We start from the raw sequence: 20,285 nt of genomic DNA on the forward strand, positions 1-20,285 counted from the left end.
TAAGAACAACCACATTCCAGAGCTGAGATTGTGATGTCATAATGCCTCATTCCACCAGTGCCTAAGAGACAAACTCATCAGTGAAGTCACAATGGCTCGATTGTCCTATACTTGGCTCACATAAGAACAACCACATTCCAGAGCTGAGATTGTGATGTCATAATGCCTCATTCCACCAGGGCCTAAGAGACAAACTCATCAGTGAAGTCACAATGGCTCGATTGTCCTATACTTGGCTCACATAAGAACAACCACATTCCAGAGCTGAGATTGCGATGTCATAATGCCTCATTCCACCAGGGCCTAAGAGACAAACTCATCAGTGAAGTCACAATGGCTCGATTGTCCTATACTTGGCTCACATAAGAACAGTCATACTGGGTCCATCTAGCCCAGTTTCCTGTTTCCAACAGTGGCCAATGCAGGTCACAGTACCTGGCAGAAACTTCCTACTGCTTGGAGATTCCTGGGCTCTGCAGATTGGTACAGTATTCATAATTCTCCCTTAAAAACTAAAACACCCTGCACCTTTGAGAATTGGCACTATTTTAGTTGAGTTCCTTATGACTCAAAAAGTGTTTATATTGTGGTATTTTGATAGAGGTACAAATTTTGAAGTTTTTTTTTTTTTTTTTTTTGGGGGGGGGGGGGGGTTTGCACAGAACATTTTATTTCTTTTGTGAAGAATTTCTCTCCGGAGGAAGGAAAGTCCACAATGGAAAGTTTTCACATTACTATATCTTTTAGAGTACACAACCAAACCCTGCTAGATATACTGTATATTGAGTTAAACATTACTAACTGAACAATTGTAAAATTACCGATAAGGAACTGGACAAGAGAGCTTCCAAAGATTGTAAATTACGAGGGGCTGCTGAAAGGTTCCCAGCCTACCCAAGAAGAGAATGATCTGGAGCCATGAAACTTACAAGTTATTCCACACTTTTCTTGACACTTTTCATTTCAATGAGGCAAATGCATTTAGTAAATGGGCACAAGTATAGGGAAACCATGCCATTGTGACATCACCGATAAGGTTGGCTCTTAGGTATTGGTGGAATGAGGCATTATGACATCATAATACGAGGAGCCGCTGAAAAGTTCTCAGCCCAACCAAGAAGAGAATGATGTGGAGCCATGAAACTTACAAGTTATTCCACACTTCTCTTGACTCTTTTGGTTTCAATGAGGCAAATGCATCTAGTACCGTATAGGGAAACCAAGCCGTTGTGACATCACTGATGAGGCTGGCTCTAAGGCATTGGTGGAATGAGGCATTATGACATCATAATACGAGGAGCCGCTAAAAAGTTCTCAGCCAAACCAAGAAGAGAATGATGTGGAGCCATGAAACTTACAAGTTATTCCACATTTTTCTTGACATTTTTTTACATATCATTGAAACAAAAAGTGTCATGAAAAGTGTGGAATAACTTGCAAGTTTCATGGCTCCACATCATTCTCTTCTTGGTTGGGCTGAGAAATTTTCAGCGGCCCCTCGTACATCTGGAATCTCCATGTCTGATTCTGCTTTTCCTGTTTGTTTATAAAGATAGCTTCTGAAATCTTTTAAAAACTGACCCCTAAATATTAACACATATCGGTCTGGCAGAGTGCAAACACAGAGGTCAGTAGTATTCAGCAGAGAATTTGCATTTTTACAGCTGCATTCACTCTCAGCTCCTCAGTATCTCTCCTCTGTTAAATCCTCTTATCTCCTATCCTCTCTCTTCCTAAGCTCCTCCCTTAGAACTCCATAAAGTCTCTCTTATCTCTAGTGCCAACTCCAGACTCCTTCCCTTCCATCTTACTGCTGGAACAGACTGCCTGAGTCAGTACACCAAGCTCCGTCTCTGGCAGTGTTCAAATCTAGGCAAAAAAAACACTATTTTGAGGCTGCTTTTAACCAATGCCTGTTTTGATTAGATTGTAAGCTCTATCGAGCAGGGATTGTCTATTATACGTTAACTGTACAGTGCTTTGTATGTCTGGCAGCGCTAAAAACAGATAAGTAGTAGTAGTAAGAACATAAGAATAGCCATTGCTATCCGTGGTCCTGAGTGCTCCCATTTATCACTTTCCCCCAAACTTTGAACTATCTATGTTAAATCTGCTCACGTTAATCTGGAATCACAAATGTAATCTTTCTTGCTGTAAGCCGTAATGATTCCCTGTCGAAAATTGCAGGATATAAGAAGCTGTATTGTATATTGTATTGTATGCTTTATAGTGGGACAGACCGAAGGTCTATCAAGTCCAGTATCCTGCTTCCAACAGTGGCCAACCCAAGTCCCAAGTACCTGGCAGAAACCCAAAGATTAGCAACATTCCAGAGCTCAGATTGTGATGTCATAAATCCTCGTCCCACCAATGCCTAAGAGCCAAACTCATCAGTGATGTCACCTTGGCTTGATTGACTTATACTTGGCTCACATAAGAACATAAGAATTCCAATACTGAGTCAGACTGAAGTTCCATCAGGCCCAGTATCCTGTTTCCAACAGTGGCCAACACAGGTCCCACGTACCTGGCAGAAACCCAAAGATTAGCAACATTCCAGAGCTCAGATTGTGATGTCATAAAGCCTCACCCCACCAATGCCTAAGAGCCAACTTCATCAGTGATGTCACAGTGCCTTGATTGTCCTATACTTGGCTCACATAAGGACATAAGAATTGCCGTACTGGGACAGACCAAAGGTCCATTAAGTCCAGTATCATTTTCCAAGTACCTAGCTAGTAGTTGTAAGTGCACAAAGTACCATTTACAAAGTATATTATTTAGGAATCCTGTTGGATTATGAATTATCATTCTGCCCTCATATCAAGGCATTAGTTCACAACATTTTTTTTAAAGTTCAAAACATTTTTAAACTATTGTTATTGTATCATTTTAGAGCCTTGTGATTTTAAGACTATGCTGCAGCATTTAGTCCTGTCACCTTTAGATTACACAATGCCGTTTAGCCAGGGCTAACATCAGATCTTTCTAGATTGTACAAAATGCTGTGCCTTGCATGGACATATTCCCCCTGTTTTGAATCTGCTCCATGGGTCTCCTTGATGCATTTTAAGATAATAATGTCACAATTTAAGGCAGGGGTGTCCAACCTGTGGCCCGAGGGCCGCATGCGGCCCAGTGGAGTATTTTGTGTGGCCCCGGTTGAGGGCGATGCAGTGTTTTCCTTTGCTGCCCCTGGGTGTTTACCGTCTTGCCGGCTCCCTCCTGTGTCTTACTGCAGCGTTTGCACGTTTGTGTAGCCCCAGAAACATTTTTTTCAGCCAATGCGGCCCAGTGAAGCCAAAAGGTTGGACACCCCTGATTTAAGGTGACAAAATCCCACCTCAGCTCTAATTCTACTATATTCTTGTTCATTAAGGGATCCTTTTACTAAGCTGTGGTATAAAATGGCCTTCGTATGTATCTTTGTAAATTTTTCCAACACCTTAAGGTCATTTTTACCGTAGCAGTAAAATAGTCAATTTTCCTTTTTTTGTATTAATGACCATGCAGTAATGTTGCCATTAGCACATGAATATAAGAAGAACACCTCACCTTGGGATATCAACAGTACAACAGAAAGGCAAGGGAGACGTCTATTCAGCCACAAAACAGTCTTTATTCAAAAGTATGGTCCCAACAAGGATCCTAGTTTCGGCGTGTAGGCAACACTTTCATCAGGGGACACTAGACGGGTATACTAAACAAAGATAAAGTACATGAAAAATATAAACAATACATATACCGGTATATACGTTATACATATGCTATGCATGTAAAATGCTTTTTATTTTATATGTGCATGTCATCATGATATGTATACTGTATATATATGTTTTGTTTACATATATTTATATGGAAGTTGTAATAAAATAAATTGAAAAACTAAAGAGTATCAAATCACCTGGATCAGATGGTATACATCCCAGAATATTCTGTATTATAAGTATGTTATAAGTATAGTAAATTTAAATCATTGTCTACAAATTAAGTATGTCCAACTACAATGAACTCACTGTATTATAAGTATAATAAAATTAAACCTATTTTGTCTACATATTAAGTATGTCATCCAGTAAATCACTCTTTATGCTAACCTGTAATCCCATTGTCGAAACTCCATTTGATTAAATTTTATGTTTGTTATCCTGTAAACCATTCTGAGCTCATTGGGGAGAACGGGATATAAACTAATTAATTAATTAACCCCCCCCCCTTTTGCAAAACCGCAAAAGCGTTTTTATCACCGCCCAGAGCGCTGAATGCGCTGTGCTGCTCCCGACGCTCATAGGAACTCTGTGAACGTCGGAGCAGCGTAGAGCATTCAGCGCACCAATCGGTGCAAAAAACCACTTTTGAGGGGTTTGCGAAAGGGGGTGGGGTAAATGAATAAATAAATAACCCCTTCTTTTATATAACCGTAGTATGTTTTTTAGTGCCGGCCATGGCAGCAACAGCTCCAACGCTCACTATGAGCATCGGAGCTGTTACCATCGCCACAACGCTATGGTTTTGTAAAATGGGGGGGGCTAGCATTCAGATAGACGGTGGTGTGCCGGAACAGGCCTACAGGCATCAGAACGTACAACTATTTGTCAGGTCCTCTGTGTTAAGGACCCCTGAGGAAGGCAATTCTTTGCCGAAACACGGACCGTGTATTTGATGTTTTTATCTTGCTGGCATCTGTCGGATTTTTATTTTATTGTGTTATTGATTTGTTTTGAACACCAATAAATTGTGACATTTTAACTCCTGGAGTCCAGGACCTGGTTCCACTGTTTTATTCCATATCCATTGGCTTTTGTGGCACCTAGGTCCATTGCTGTGGAAGGTAGGACTGCCTTTGTGGCGTAGACCACCCCACAGTGTTTTTTGTTTGTTAGAAGGCTGACATCAGTGCCAGGGAAATGGTAGAAACTATGATAAAAACAAAGTAATGAGAAAATAGTCCGTCGTGGTTAAATGGGACAGAGTTCCCACGGATTTAGCCAAGGGAAGCCTTGCCTAATCAATCTGCTTCATGTTTGGAGAACGTCAGTGAGCGTGAGTGCAGAAGGGAGCGCTAACTCCTCGTGGAAACTTTCTATAAGATCAGCTGAAACTTTCTACAGCTGATCAGGAAATTCTGTGGTGTTTTGCTTCCCCTCCTGCAGTTCTCTGGCTGTCTAGTTCGGCTTTGAGACGTATCCAAGAACCCCGAGCTCTCAGTGACATCACACTGGATGGGGGAAAAAAATGCTAATGATGTTTACTCAAAACATGTGACTGATTCACTAGAACTAAACGTACGAGACAACCCATTTCAAAAGAGCGGAGTTTCAAGGAGTCTGTTAAAAGTAAAACCTACAGTGGGATGTTAGATGACATATTACCACCGTTCCAATTACTCTGCCTTTGCCTGCCTAAAGAGAGCTTCTTTAAGCAGGGACAATTTTTTTTCCAATATTTTCTTCACAGTTTGTGTGTATGTGTTACAAAAAAAAAAATATATATATATATACTAGTCTTTAAGCCTGTTACATTAACAGGTGCTAGAATAGATGTGGCCGCTTTCTGTCTGTCTCTTCCTGGCCGCTTTCTGTCTGTCTGTCTTTCTTTATTTATTTTTCTCTCTTTCCTCGGCTGTCCACCACCAGCCCTTGCCTGCTCTCCATGTCCAGCAGCAGGCCTCCCTTCCTGTTACCACCCTCCCTGACTCCCTTCAGAGTTCCTGCTCCTGCCACCAGTGCCGCTGCTTCTCCTCTGCTGCCACCCGTCGGCCCGCGCCGCCTCTATCACTGCCACCCCTCTGGCTCCGGGCATTTCCTCCCAAGCTAATAGAACTCTAAGCGGGCATGCGCACTCCTACCTGCCACCGATCACAGATCATGCAGGTAGTGCTCATGCGCGCTTAGGGTTTTATTATTAGTGATATATTCTGTCCTAAACAGCGACCAGCTTCCTCTTTGCCTACACAGTGCAGAAGTTTCAAGTTTTTATTAACATTTGATCAATCGCCTATCCAAATCCTAAGCGATGTACACAGAATTATTCATTTACACACAACTGACTAGTTTGTTTGTATTGCATTTGTCACTTTTGTTCTTATGGCTATGTCATATTTACAATATGTTGTATATTTACAATATGTCAGGCCATAGGCTTCATTCCCTATTCATACGCAGATGACATCCAACTCATACACCCTTTAGATCCAGAAAACACTACAGATATTTCCTCAATAAATCAAAAGCTAGAGCACGTGCAAAATTGGTTAAACACAAATAAATTGGCATTAAATATTAATAAGACTCAATCCATCCTATTCAATTGGAAAAAAGATATGTTTCTCTCTAAACCTTTTTTTCTCAATAACACCCCCATTAACATGGTATCTTCAACAAAAATTCTTGGCGTTTACATAGATGACAAACTATCCTACCATGAACATATATCTTATATGGTTAAAAATTGTTTTTTTAAATTACGGCAGATAAGATCTATTGCCAAATTTCTCAGTCCTTCTTCTCTAAACATACTAATCCATTCATTTATAATAGCGAAAATTGATTACTGTAATGCCCTATTCTTAAACATCACACAAAAAGAAATAAGAAGAATACAAATAATTCAAAATACAGCAATAAAATTAATTTATAATTCTAAAAAATTTGACCATGTGTCTCCACTACTAATAGATGCACACTGGTTACCAGTAAATCATAGGATCTTTTTTAAACTAATGCTCCTAATTTTCAAAACTCTTACATCCAATGAACCGCAATTCATCTCCAAATCTCTAATCCCATACAAACCTCATCGATCTCTTCGCTCTACTGATCAATGCTTATTAGCTGTTCCATCTCTAAAAATCATAGGCACTAGAAGAGCAGATATATTTACTGTCGCTGGTCCACAAAGGTGGAATAAACTCCCTCAATTTATTAGAATAGAAAAAAATATTACAACATTTAAAAAACTTTTAAAAACATATTTATTTAAAGATGCCTTTGATTTTTAACATTTCTTTTAAATTTCTTATGTTTTGATTTTATTGCTTATGAAGTGTGCTTGAGCTACCTTGTACTACCTCTTTTACCCTACCTCCTGTTCTTTCCCCTTATTCTTACGAAACCCGAAATTGTAACTTTTGGTTTTGGTTTTGGTTTTATTGCTTATGAAGTGTGCTTGAGCCACCTTGTACTACCTCTTTTACCCTACCTCTTGTTTTTTCCCCTTTCTTACGAAACCCGAAATTGTAACTTTTATTTTTTCCCTTTCCCCTCAAGTAAGTTTTAAATGTTTTTATGTTATGTTAATATAGCTATTTTGTTAAGTTTCCTATTTCTTTGTATTATACTATGTACATCGCTTAGAAACTGTTATAGGCGATCCATCAAAAGATTGAATAAACTTGAAACTTGAAACTTGAATAAACTTGAAATGGGTCACTGACTGTTATATTTTCAAAATACTAATAAAGATGATTGCACTGAAAAAAAAGGGAATTAAAATAAATTAAAATAATTCATAAACAAATTAACTCAAGACATAACTGACATGATTCGAGAGGTAAGGGGGAAGAAATACAATTGATTATAGGACAGGAGAAACATAAGGGGAAAACAATACGGTTCGGGTTCATGTCTAGAAAAGTCATTATCAGGCATGACTAAGGATTAAGAAAGACTGAAAGCTTCTTTGAATGAAAAACATTGTTATTTACTTTTGAAATGGTCTTCCATTTTTTCTTCTCTGATATAGGCAGGGAGTGCATTCCATATTTGGGGTGCTGTAACGGGAAAGATGTCTAAATGTCTAGTACTAATTATCTTATAGTCAAACAATTTTTATCGATGACAAGAGCAAACCAGGCATAAACAGCAACTGTACATTTCACAGGCAAGGACGAAAAAATAGCGCAAAAGCCTCAGTAAAGAAAAATCAATTCTCTTCCCAAGGATTGATCTGCAGATCTCAGCAGACGAATAGGTGCATGGGGAGTAAGTAATTTATCTAGAAAAATTGGTATTTTGGTTCAAAGAATTTTAAATGACAGGAGAGCAATTTTATATGTGATTCTGTAGCTGATTGGCAGCCAGTGAGCTTTAATCAAAAGACGGGTTACGGGATCGAATTTATGTGATTTATAGATAAGTTTCACAGCGGTATTTTGGATTATCTGTAAGCGTCTGGTCTCCCTTTGAGTAATGCCCTTGTACAGCGAGTTACAATAATCTAATTTTGCAATTATTGACGACACAAATTAGACTTCCACATCAAACAGAATGACAGTGGCTTTGGGCAAGAGATAGCAGCACTGCTCTCAACTGGATTTGATACGGTGCTTGGAGAACGGCTCTGGTAATGACCGGGATGGATCGTATGTGGGGGTAGGAGTAGGAATCCTCCTTTCATAAACACGTCGGGGCTCGGAAAATTTTACAAACAAATGTAGGACAGCGAGGTTAGGGAATCACCCGGCGATAACGGAGAGTCGCCCAGAGGGCTCATTTAAATATTAATGACTACGTTGTAATAAATTTGCATGGCAGAGTCAGAGACTGCGGGGAAGCACGGCAAAAAACCCATGGTGAGCCCTTCTGAGAATTGGCCGGTAGAGTACTTCCAAGCTAAACTGGCTGGAACCGGTTTAGCGACCATTGTTAAAGGCGTGGTGGGGTTTTGAGAATCTTCCCCTTAATCCCTACCGAGGTAACTGTCCTTTTTACTATGGTCATAGAAACATAGAAACATAGAAAGATGACGGCAGAAAAGGGCCACAGCCCATCAAGTCTGCCCACTCTATTGACCCACCCCATTAAGTCTTAGTGCTAGTGACCTGGTTCCTTAACTCGACCCTCGAAGGGATCCCACGTGGGTGTCCCATTTATTCTTAAAGTCGAGCACGCTGGTGGCCTTGATCACCTGCACCGGAAGTTTATTCCAGTGATCTATCACCCTTTCTGTAAAGAAATACTTCCTAGTGTCACCACTAAATTTCCCTTGTAAAGTGATGGAAAATTCAGGCACTGGAATAATATTCACTTCCTTCCTTGTGTTAAATTCTAATACAATGCACTACATTTCATTTACATCACTCTAAATGTCTCATGCCTTCTCTCCATCCCACACTTCCCTGGGCGAATGCTATTTCCCTGTCTGAGAACCAGCGATGTAGACAGGATTGCTCAATCTGCTGTATACACAAAATATTCACAGTATTACAAAATATACAGCTTGCACAAACCCTGAAATGATTCTCTTGTTTATTTACTATTTTCATTTCTGAAAGAAAGACTTAAATACTCATAAACGGAAGGTCAAGCAAAACGAGACTCCAAAGAAAACAACATTTTACAAAAGAATTGAGAATCTGCCATTTTTTAAATTTTTTTTTAAACAATGTGAAAATATGAACTCATTCCAGGTCTTGCCTAACCTACTTGGCCTCTGTGTGCATATGTGGTGGTATTAATAGAAGTGAGAGGTGAATGTGATTTTGAGATAATCTGATTTCACATCTGTTTACATCTTATACAGGGTTGGTCTGAGGGTACAAGGTGTCCAAGGTGAAGCTTCGTTCTTGCTGCCCTTTGGCAGCAGCTCTGGCGTTATATCCTCCTCTTAAAGTGTTTAGAAACCCTCCTTTCTTTTTCTTCCCACTAACATCTGCCCATCTTCCCTTTATCTCTGGGACTGGTAGCATGGAATCTTTCTGCTCTTTGGGATTCTGGAATGTTGCTACTATTTGGGATTCTGCCAGGTACTTGTGACCTGGATTGGTCACTGTGGAAACAGGATACGGGGCTTGGTGGACCTACGGTCTGTCCAAGTATGATAGCTCTTATGTGAGCCAAGTATAGGACAATCAAGCCATTGTGACATCACTGATGAGGTTGGCTCTTAGGCATTGGTGGAATGAGGCATTATGACATCACAATCTCAGCTCTTTAAGTTTCGGCCAAGTACTTGTGACCTGGTTTGGCCAGTGTTGGAAACAGGATATTGGGCTTGATGGACCTACGGTCTGTCCAAGTATGATAGCTCTTATGTGAGCCACGTATAGGACAATCAAGCCATTGTGACATCACTGATGAGGTTGGCTCTTAGGTATTGGTGGAATGAGGCATTATGACATCACAATCTCAGCTCTTTAGGTTTCGGCCAAGTACTTGTGACCTGGTTTGGCCAGTGTTGGAAACAGGATATTGGGCTTGATGGACCTACGGTCTGTCCAAGTATGATAGCTCTTATGTGAGCCAAGTATAGGACAATCAAGCCATTGTGACATCACTGATGAGGTTGGCTCTTAGGTATTGGTGGAATGAGGCATTATGACATCACAATCTCAGCTCTTTAGGTTTCGGCCAAGTCCTTGTGACCTGGTTTGGCCACTGTTGAAAACAGGATATTGGGCTTGATGGACCTTCGTTCTGTCCCAGTATGGCAGCTCTTATGTTCTTGTGTTCTAAGCTTCTTATAGAATTTACCCTTAAGTGTTCCTTGGTCTTTGCTCTTTCCGGAAGAGTGAAAAATCAATTTAGTTTTACCTGCTCTACACCACATAAATCAGCTTTATACATATTGACAAGATTTATAAAAATGATCTCTGGAGAGTCAAATTGCCTCTGTTTTCTGTATTGCTACTATGTGGATCAAAGGAGAAGTTATGGTCGTCTGATGAGTTAAAATGAAGAAGGCCTTGCTGAAATGGTACTTCCTCAAATGATTTATTAGGCTTAAGCTAGGAAATGTGATCGGAGCAATGTCTTTCCCAGTTCCTGGTTTCAGTTCTCTCACTTTAACTTCCTGTCTCTCTTTGTAAACCTAACTGATCAAAAACCCAGATACCTAAATCCGTCATAATGAGAGAACCTGAATGTAGGCAGTGTGAAAAAAAAAAAAAAGGAAAGTGATCTGTTTAAGGAACCATAAGCATAACAGAGACAAATGGCCCTTTAAAAAAAATGTCTAAATTCCTATGAGGGCTGGCAAGGAGTGGACAGCTGTAGGATCAGTGGGTTTGCTGCATTACAAAAAGGGTAGTAGAAAACTGGAATGCTCTCCCGGAGTCTGTCGTAGGGGAAAAAAAACCCTCCAGGGATTCAAGACAAAGTTGGGCAAGTTCCTGCTCAACTGGAAAGTACGCGGGTGAGGCTGGGTTCACTTAGAGCACTGGTCTTTGACCTAGGGACCGCCGCGTGAGCACGATGGACCACTGGTCTGACCCAGCAGCGGCAATTCCTATGTTCTTAAAAGCAACTCATTAAATATGATATGCTACAAAGAACGATCAAATCTGAACCGTTCCAAACCTCAAAAGAAACAGAAGAACAGTTCTCCAGAATGGTTTACATGAATTTATTCAGGTACTCAAGCATTTTCCCCTGTCTGTCCCAGTGGGCTCACAATCTATCTAATGTACCTGGGGAAATGGGTTGGGGGGGGGGGAAGAATTAAGCAACTTGCCCAGGGTCACAAGGAGCAGCGTGGGTTTGAACCCACAACCTTAGGGTGCTGAAGCTGAAGCTTTAAACACTTTTGTGTTCATCCCACGCTTCTTTGAACTCCGTCACCGTTTTCCTCTCCACCACCTCTCTCGGGAGCGCATTCCAGGCATCCACCACCCTCTCCGTAAAGTAGAATTTCCTAACATTGCTCTTGAATCTACCACCCCTCAACCTCAAATGATGTCCTCTGGTTTTACCATTTTCCTTTCTCTGGAAAAGATTTTGTTCTACGTTAATACCCTTCAAGTATTTGAACGTCTGAATCCTATCTCCCCTGTCTCTCCTTTCCTCTAGGGTATTCCCCTACAGGGGAATTGATGATATTAATATCTGAATGGGTTACAAGGCATTATTACAAGGTTTTATTGAAATATGTGTTGTATGAGAAAGTTGTAATTTGTTATTTTTTATTTGAATGTTTTATTGTACTCTGCACAGAATTGCAGGATGTGCAGAATATAAATTTTTAAAATAAATAAATGAAATAAGGAGAGTATGATTACATCTAAAGAATAAAAATTTCCAAGGGTCCCTAGGGTTTATTTTGTACCAAAGATCCATAGAACGTTAAGTAGACCAGTAGAACAATAGTTAACCCTCGTCAATCAGTTTGGGAACCTATATCCAAAATTTATTGATTTTTTTTTTATACGAGGAGGCTGCTAAAGTGAAATCATATTTTAAAGATTCATCGCATTTGTTGCATGAATTACATAATATAGAGAATATCATTGAAGATGCCTGGCTAGTGGCATTAGATGTCACATCACTCTACACTCAGATTCCCCCATTACAGGCATTAGAAATTACATCCGAAATACTCCAGCTTAGAGATCTTCCCAATGCATTTTTTTGCAATTCATGGGCATAAACTGATTTCCTCAGATGTGCTATATCAGTGTTTCTCAACCTTTTCAAGCCAAGTACCCCCTAAGCCTAACAAATATCAACCGAGTACCCCCGCCCAAGCTCCACACCAGATCCGCCCATATTCACCCCTGACTCCACCCCCATAATAATAGTACTAATTGTAATGCAATTTCTTCCATCCATTTTTCATATACACACAATATAATCTTATTAATACCCTCACCTCAATACAAAGAAGAACTCCAAACTCTTTTGCCTTCCCTCCACTCAAGGGCACTCAGCCCAAAAAGATGTTTGATAACCTTCTGGCGACGCAAAGCAGCAAAACTTAACCACTCCATCTCCAACCTGTTGACGGCAACGGGCGACGTCAAAACTTTTCGAAAAGAAATCAAAACCCTACTTTTCAAAAAATTTATCCAGATATCTTAACCCAACCCTTCCCCCTCCTCCTAGATAAATTCTCCCCCAAAACCTCCACTTAAATAATCTCTTCCTCCCCAAAACACCAACCAAGTATTCAGATCCCTGAAATGTAACATAATCTTATTTGTACTCTAACTGTAATCTATTTGTTATATCACACAGTAACGTAGAGTCAATTTAATATCCAATTTGCAAGTTCTTCCGGAATTAATCCAGGTACCTCTCCTCTTTTGTAACCAAAACCCCCCCCCCAAAACAGTTGTAACTTCACTGGAAATGTCCAGTTAGCTCTTTTGTAATCCGCCTTGAACTGCAAGGTATAGGCGGAATAGAAGTCCCTAATGTAATGTAATGTAATAATGGTAACCACAAAAAAACAAAACAAAGCACACTGTACACAGAGAAAATGTTAATTATCATTTATAATTGGGGGTTTTTCATAGAGGTCAAGGCAGATGACTTTAAAATATGCAAAGTCACCTCAGAAACAACTATAGAAAAATAGACAAATATAGTGCAAAATATAGACAGCAGATATAAATTCTCAAAACGGTACCGTAACTAAAGTGCGCGGGACAAAAACACGTCAACATTCGTGCACTGACAATCGTGCACAGGATTTATGCGCGCAGCCTTAAAATAGTTCCTTTTAGTGCTCTGAGAGGAGTGTGGGGGAGGAACCCTCCAGTAAACTTACAAGTGTTTGCGCTTCCATTGGGGATTGTGGGGGAGGGAACCCCCATTACAGTGGAAACTGCCATTTTCCTTTGTTGTTGGGGTATTTGGGAGTTTTCTTTGTAGAATGCCCCCCCCCAAAAAAAAACCACACACACATCCCAATGGGAGCATGAACACTTGTAAGTTTAGTGGTGGGTTCCTCCCCCCCCCAACACACCCCCTCAGAGTACTAACAGGAAGTGTTTAAAGGCATAGCGCATAAGTCCTGCGTGGGATTGTCGGCGCATTTTGTCCCACGCGGTTTTGATGTGTCACTCTCAAAACTGACACATGTTTATCACTAAATTGAAAATAAAATCATTTTTCCTCCCTTTGTTGTCTGGTGATTTCATGAGTCTCTGGTTGCAATTGGCTGGCCCAGAACCTTCTCTCCGACGTCAAATTTGATGTCAGGGGGAAGGCTTGTGGGCCGGCTGCATGGTCGCTGCACATGTCTGGCCTGTCCCTGCCTGGAGTTGTGGCGGTGGGGGATGGATGGATGGAGCGTGTTGGGTGGCAGCTGCAGCGGCGGTGGCGGGGACGGGGGATGGAGTTATCGGGTGGCAGGGAGGAATCAGCTGTGGCAATGGCTTCAGTGGGGCGGGGGCGGCAGGGGGAGCAGGCATGGAGCGATCCTGGGTGGCTGAGAGCTCGTGTACCCTCAACAGGTGGCCCGTGTACCCCCTAGGGTACGTGTACCGCAGGTTGAGAAACACTGTGTTATATAAAAGGCTGCTAAAGAGCAGTGGCAGAGAGCAGGAGAAATGTAATTCGACTTGCCAGTCTGGTGCCTGTAGAAGGTGGCAGAACCCAGAAAAGGTTCAATAAGTGAGAGTGAAAATAGAAAAAAAAAAAAAAAACAAGTGAAAGAGACCAGGAGCTAACAACCAATGTGTCAGGTGCTAAGAGGGAAATTTAGCAAGTCTGTTTCCGCAAACCACAACAAGCTGTAATGAGACAATGAGGTCAGGACTACATAACAAGTGGGCGAATGAATTGCCTCCGTCTTCAATGTCAATAGAAGCCTGACAGCAGACCCTGGCACGAAGCTGCCGCTGCTTGGCTCTGTAGTGAAATATGACCTGAATTTCCCATAAGTTAATATGCATATTTCTTTAATCTGGAGTAGTTTTATGTGTGAGCATCTCTCCCACAGTCTTTCCCTCTCTGAGAGGAAGCGGTATAAACCTGGGAACCTCTGGTAGTTCTAAAGAGTTTCCCTTAGCATTCTGAGATCATAGTGAAATCCAGCCTTCTCCGTCACTTAGGGCCAGAAATGCCCCCGCAGGTACATTTAGGTATTGTGGAATGCTGGAGCAGCAGCTTTAGAAATTCCGCAATGAAAACAGACCCAAAAATGGCCATGGGTACAAAAGTCATGCATTCACCCACACAGACTTGACACCTTCCCCCAGTCTATCCACAGCACCAAAAACACCTTCTCCCAATTGCCTGGAAGCCAGTTTTACCCATAGGATTTGCTTTGGAAACTGGCTTCAGGCATTGCACAGCTCATCCCCAAATTACTACTCCTTCTACTATTAATTATTTCTACAGCATTACCAGACACATGCAGCGCTGTACTGAGTCACAAATAAGAAGAAACAGTCCCTGCTCCAAAGAGCTTACAATCTAAACAGACAAGACAGACAAACAGGATGTCACGGATACAGTTAAGGGGAACGGTTAATTAACTGGCTGGGTTGGACGGCAGGACATTCATGCCATTGTGACATCACTGATGAGGTTGGCTCTTATTGGTGGAATGAGGCATTATGACATCACAATCTCAGTTCTGCTTCCCAAAGACTGAAACTCTTCACCCTACTACTATGAATTATTTCTATAGCGCTACCAGACGCCGCAGCGCTGCACAGAGTCACAAAGAAGAAGAAAACAGTCCCTGCTCGAAAGAGCTGACAATCGAAACAGACAAACAGGATGTCATGGATACAGTAAAGGGGAGCAGGTTTTAGATCTATATGGTACTGCTTTAATGTGAAATACCCATAATGCAGCACACACATTTGCACAAAGAACAGGACCCAACAAGCATCCAAGCAAATCTCACAGGGTTTCTTCTGCCTTTTTTTTTTTTTTTTTATGAAAATCAAATAAAATCACTCCAAAAGATATATTAACAAACTTTACACTGGTGAAGCAGCAACACTTTGAAGTCAAAAATATGCTCAGAGCCACAGAGGCAAAAACAAGGAGCCGATGCCCCAAGAATATCGCCTCACCGCCCAATCATCGCATATTGTGAAGTCAAGTGAAAAAAATCCAAATTCATCACTGCAATCTAGCACAAAAAGATTTTTCTTATACTTTAAACTAGCATGATTGAAGGTTCTGACAGGGCCCATTTCGATCCTGCATCAGGGAACCGAATGGAGCACTCAATAAAGCAGGAGATCTATTTGCATGCACTACTTTCAATGTATATTCATTGGGGAAATCCTGAAAACCCGGTTGGAATAAGGCTCTCAAGGACCGGAGTTCCCTACCCCTGCAATAAAGTCTTAAATCGTGTCTCTTGAGCAGGAGTCTCAAAGTCCCTCCTCGAGGGCCGGAATCCAGTCAGGTTTTCAGGATTTCCCCAATGAATATGCATGAGATCTATTAGCATACAATGAAAGCAGTGCATGCAAATAGATCTCATGCATATTCATTGGGGAAATCCTGAAAACCCGACTGGATTCAAGGCCCTCAAGGAGGGACTTTGAGACCCCTGCTCTTGAGCATATTTTTGCCTTCAAAGTGTTGCTGTTTCACCAGTGTAAAGTTTGTTAATATATCTTTTGGAGTGATTTTATTTGATTTTCATATGTTTTCCTTTAATCACTCTTTTCAATAGAGTACCAAGTTTTTTTTAGTCTGGGGTGATCCCTCATGCATAATACCCAAATGACACAAATCTAGGCACAGGATCATAGGTTTAATAAGAGCATCATAGCATTTAGGGCCAGATTCTGAAAAGGACGTCTTTCTTTAGGCGTCCACAATGTGGACCCCCCCCTATCGCAGCTTGATAAAAGGGGTCCTAATTTTTTTTTTTTAATTATTATTTTAGGGAGTAATGACATTGGGAGGATCATAACTGTTGAATTACATTGTCAAATTATAAGGGGGGGGGGGAGGGGGAAGGGGAGAAGCCTATGGACCTTAAAGTTAATTGAGGAGGTGCAAGAATGAAAGTTCATCTAGGCACTCAATATGCTCGTACCAGCGCTGTGTACGCCTTTCAGCGCTATAGAAATGATAAATAGTAGTAGTGTGAGGAGTTTCAGTCTTTGGGAAGCAGAACTGAGATTATGATGTCATAATGCCTCATTCCACCAATAAGAGCCAACCTCAGCCCTGAATCTGACGTATCCATTCAGAGGAATGTGCCTTTATTCATAGCTCACAGCCCGCACTTTTCAATTTGTTGTTTTTCTTTCTTGTTACTTTTGTTGTTGACTATCTTGCTTCTTTGTTTTTGTTTCCTTTACTTTGTTCTTCTTTCTTCACTGGGAACTGGGGGGGAGGGGGGGAATTTCCTCTCCTTCTCCCTTCCTCAGTCAGGTTTACCTACCCTTTCAAAGCCCTAGACCTGGGTCAGTCTACTTAGCAACCAAATGGGTTTCCAAAGAAATCTGTGACGTAGCAGTATGAACTCGGTGCAAAGACTTCTGGGTATCTGTCAGCAAGTTTTTGTGGTTAATTTATGTTCTTTCCACCTCAAGAGAAAAAGGGAACAAGAAAAGAAATTTCTCTATCATTATATCTAAAGTTTATTCAACCAATTTCCTCTTTAAAGTATATCTCACTCTCATAAGATTTTTTTTTTGTCTGTCTTGTGCTATATATAAAAAAAAGTGATGTAATATTGTACTGAGATTTTTTTTTTCCCTCTCCCACACATTTCTAGTTTCATATATATATAAGAGGACATTCAGAAAAAAAAGTAAAGCATTCTGGAGATAAGATCCAACGAAGCAGAAACAGCACCATCTCACAGGTGACACGAAGAGGTAAAATCTGGCTTTCTCTGTGTCAGCGTAGGATGGGTCAGCCTTATAGGAAGGGAGGTAGGAAGTAGAGAATGACACGGGGACAAATTTTTCCCCGTCCCCGCAGGAACTCATTTTCCCGTCCTGTCCTATTGAACTAAGGCCAGTACTGGGCAGACTTGCACGGTCTCTGTCTGTATATGGCTGTTTGGTGGAGGATGGGCTGGGGAGGGCTTCAATGGCTGGGAGGGTGTAGATGGGCTGGAGTAGGTTTTAATGGAGATTTCGGCAGTAGGAACCCAAGCATAGTACTGGGTAAAGCTTTGGATTCTTGCCCAGAAATAGCTAAGAAGAAAAAATTTAAAAATTTAAATTGAATCAGGTTGGGCAGACTGGATGGACCATTTGGGTCTTTATCTGCCGTCATCTACTATGTTACTATGTTCCAGTGAGTCCTTTTGCTGCCCCTGCCCCGTTCCTGCAAGCTCTGTCCTCATCTGCACAAGCCTCAAATACTTTAAAGTCATAAGTGTTGGAGGCTTGTGCGGTTAAGGCAGAGCTTACAGGAATGGGGCGGGGACAGGGACAGCGACAAGACTCGTGGGGACAGGAACGAGGAAGTTGAGTTCCTGCGGGGACGGGAACAAAATTGTTCCCGTGTCATTCTCTAGTAGGCAGGCAGGCAAGGGATTCAGACAGTGATATGAGGTTTGTGGTTTACCTTCTGCCTACCTGAAGGAATCCCTGTCTTTGTGTTGAAGAGACGAAAGAATTTTAAAAACAGGAGGTCATGGATATTACAACTGAAGAATGGCAAGATGTGACTCTTGCTGCTTCAAAACTGTTTCAATGAGGGGCTTTCTCCAGTAACTGACTTTGTTGTCATAAAATAACTTGAGTTTTGTAGGGTGAGACATCTGACGACAATGGTTTTGGTTTTAATGAGCTCCTGAGACCACACTGTATCTAGACACTATCTGAAGATGGGAACCATGTGGTCCTGAAAGCTGATGAGCCTCATCTGGATTGCTCTTAAGCTGGTCCAGAAAAGTGTTTCTCGGCAGCCTGCAAGAAATCCAGAAAAATAGGAAGGCTTGTGACAAAAGTTGAATGTATCATAAAAATGCCCCTAACATTAAAGTGGGGAAGGGACAGAAACAACCAATTTATTACAAACATATAAATAATAAAAACATATACAAATAAATGCCTAAAAATAACACATAAAACAAGCTTCACAGAGAGTCCTTAAATCCTTTTTTTCACGGTCATTTGTTTAACAGTCCTTTTATGTTTTTTTAAATACACATTTTTAATGTGAGTTTTGTTTTCTATTCATGCTGTTTTGCAATCTAGATTTTATCTACATACCCCTGAGGAAGGCTTTTTGAAGCCGAAACACGGACCACGTAGGGGGTCCAGCACAAAAAAGGACTTAAGGATTCTCTGTGAAGCTTGCCTTATGTCTTATTTTTAAGGGATTTATTTGTATGTGCTTTTATGATTTATATGCTTGTAATAAATTGTTTCTGCGGCTGACGTGTTGTGTCCCTCCCCCACCTTTTTTTCTTTGTATTTCTATACGTGGGGTTGTTCTTTTTTCTTTTTGTGGTGGAGTACAGTTCTACCATTAAAACCACTAGAAAATTAATGCTAGGAACCCATTTTTTAAATTATTTACAGATGGAATGATGACAAAACCCTAGATACACTTCTCCCTCTGTATTCGCAGGGATGCGGGCAGACCATAGGCACGAATATGGAAAAACCGTGAATAACTTTTTATGTTATTTGCGGTTTTTAGAAAATGCCGTCGTTTTTATTATTGAAACCGCGAATAGCTTGGAGCAGACAAGCAGCGATTCAATGAGAATTTAGGGCAAGCAGGAAAGCAGTGATTCCCAGCTATTTTCTCCATGCATGCTGGGAAGAAGCCTTTCTCTCTATGGATGCTGGGAAGCAGCGTTTTTCTCAGTGCACACTGGGAAGCAGGGAAGCAGCAATTTTGTAGGAGAAAGCATGGAAGCAACGAATTTGTGGGAGAAAGCATGGAAGCAGCCATTTTCAGAGTGAATGATAAGCAATAAACTATTTTATCGGTACAGTAAAAGGAAAAAGAACTTTAATGATGATGTAATTTTTGGGGGCGGAGTCAGCAGCCGAAAAATTACGAATAAGCGATTCTGCAGAAACGGAAACTGCGGATAAGGAGGTTGATGTGTATAGATAAATGCTATATGAGAATGTATGTGCATAGACTTGAAGTGTTCTTGCTCTATCTATGATTCTCTGTATCTGGCAATGGTGCGCCCGCACCTGGAGTACTGTGTCCAGTATTGGTCACCGTACCTTAAGAAGGATATGGCAATACTTGAAAGGGTCCAGAGGAGAGCAACACGAATGATTAAGGGCATGGAAAACCTTTCATACACTGAAAGATTGAAGAGACGGGGCTCTTCTCCCTGGAAAAGCGGAGACTCAGAGGGGACATGATAGAGACCAACAAGATCATGAAGGGCATAGAGAGAGTAGAGAGGGACAGATTCTTTAAACTTTCAGAACATAAAAGAACAAGAGGACATTCGGAAAAGTTGAAAGGGGACAGATTCAAAACGAATGCTAGGAAGTTTTTCTTTACCCAGCGTGTGGTGGACACCTGGAATGCGCTTCCAGAGGGCGTAATAGGGCAGAGCATGGTACTGGGGTTCAAGAAAGGATTGGACAATTTCCTGCTGGAAAAAGGGATAGAGGGGTATAGATAGAGTGCTACTGCACAGGTCCTGGA

The sequence above is a fragment of the Geotrypetes seraphini genome, chromosome 18, assembly GCF_902459505.1.
Source record: "Geotrypetes seraphini chromosome 18, aGeoSer1.1, whole genome shotgun sequence".
Taxonomy (NCBI): Eukaryota; Metazoa; Chordata; class Amphibia; order Gymnophiona; family Dermophiidae; genus Geotrypetes; species Geotrypetes seraphini.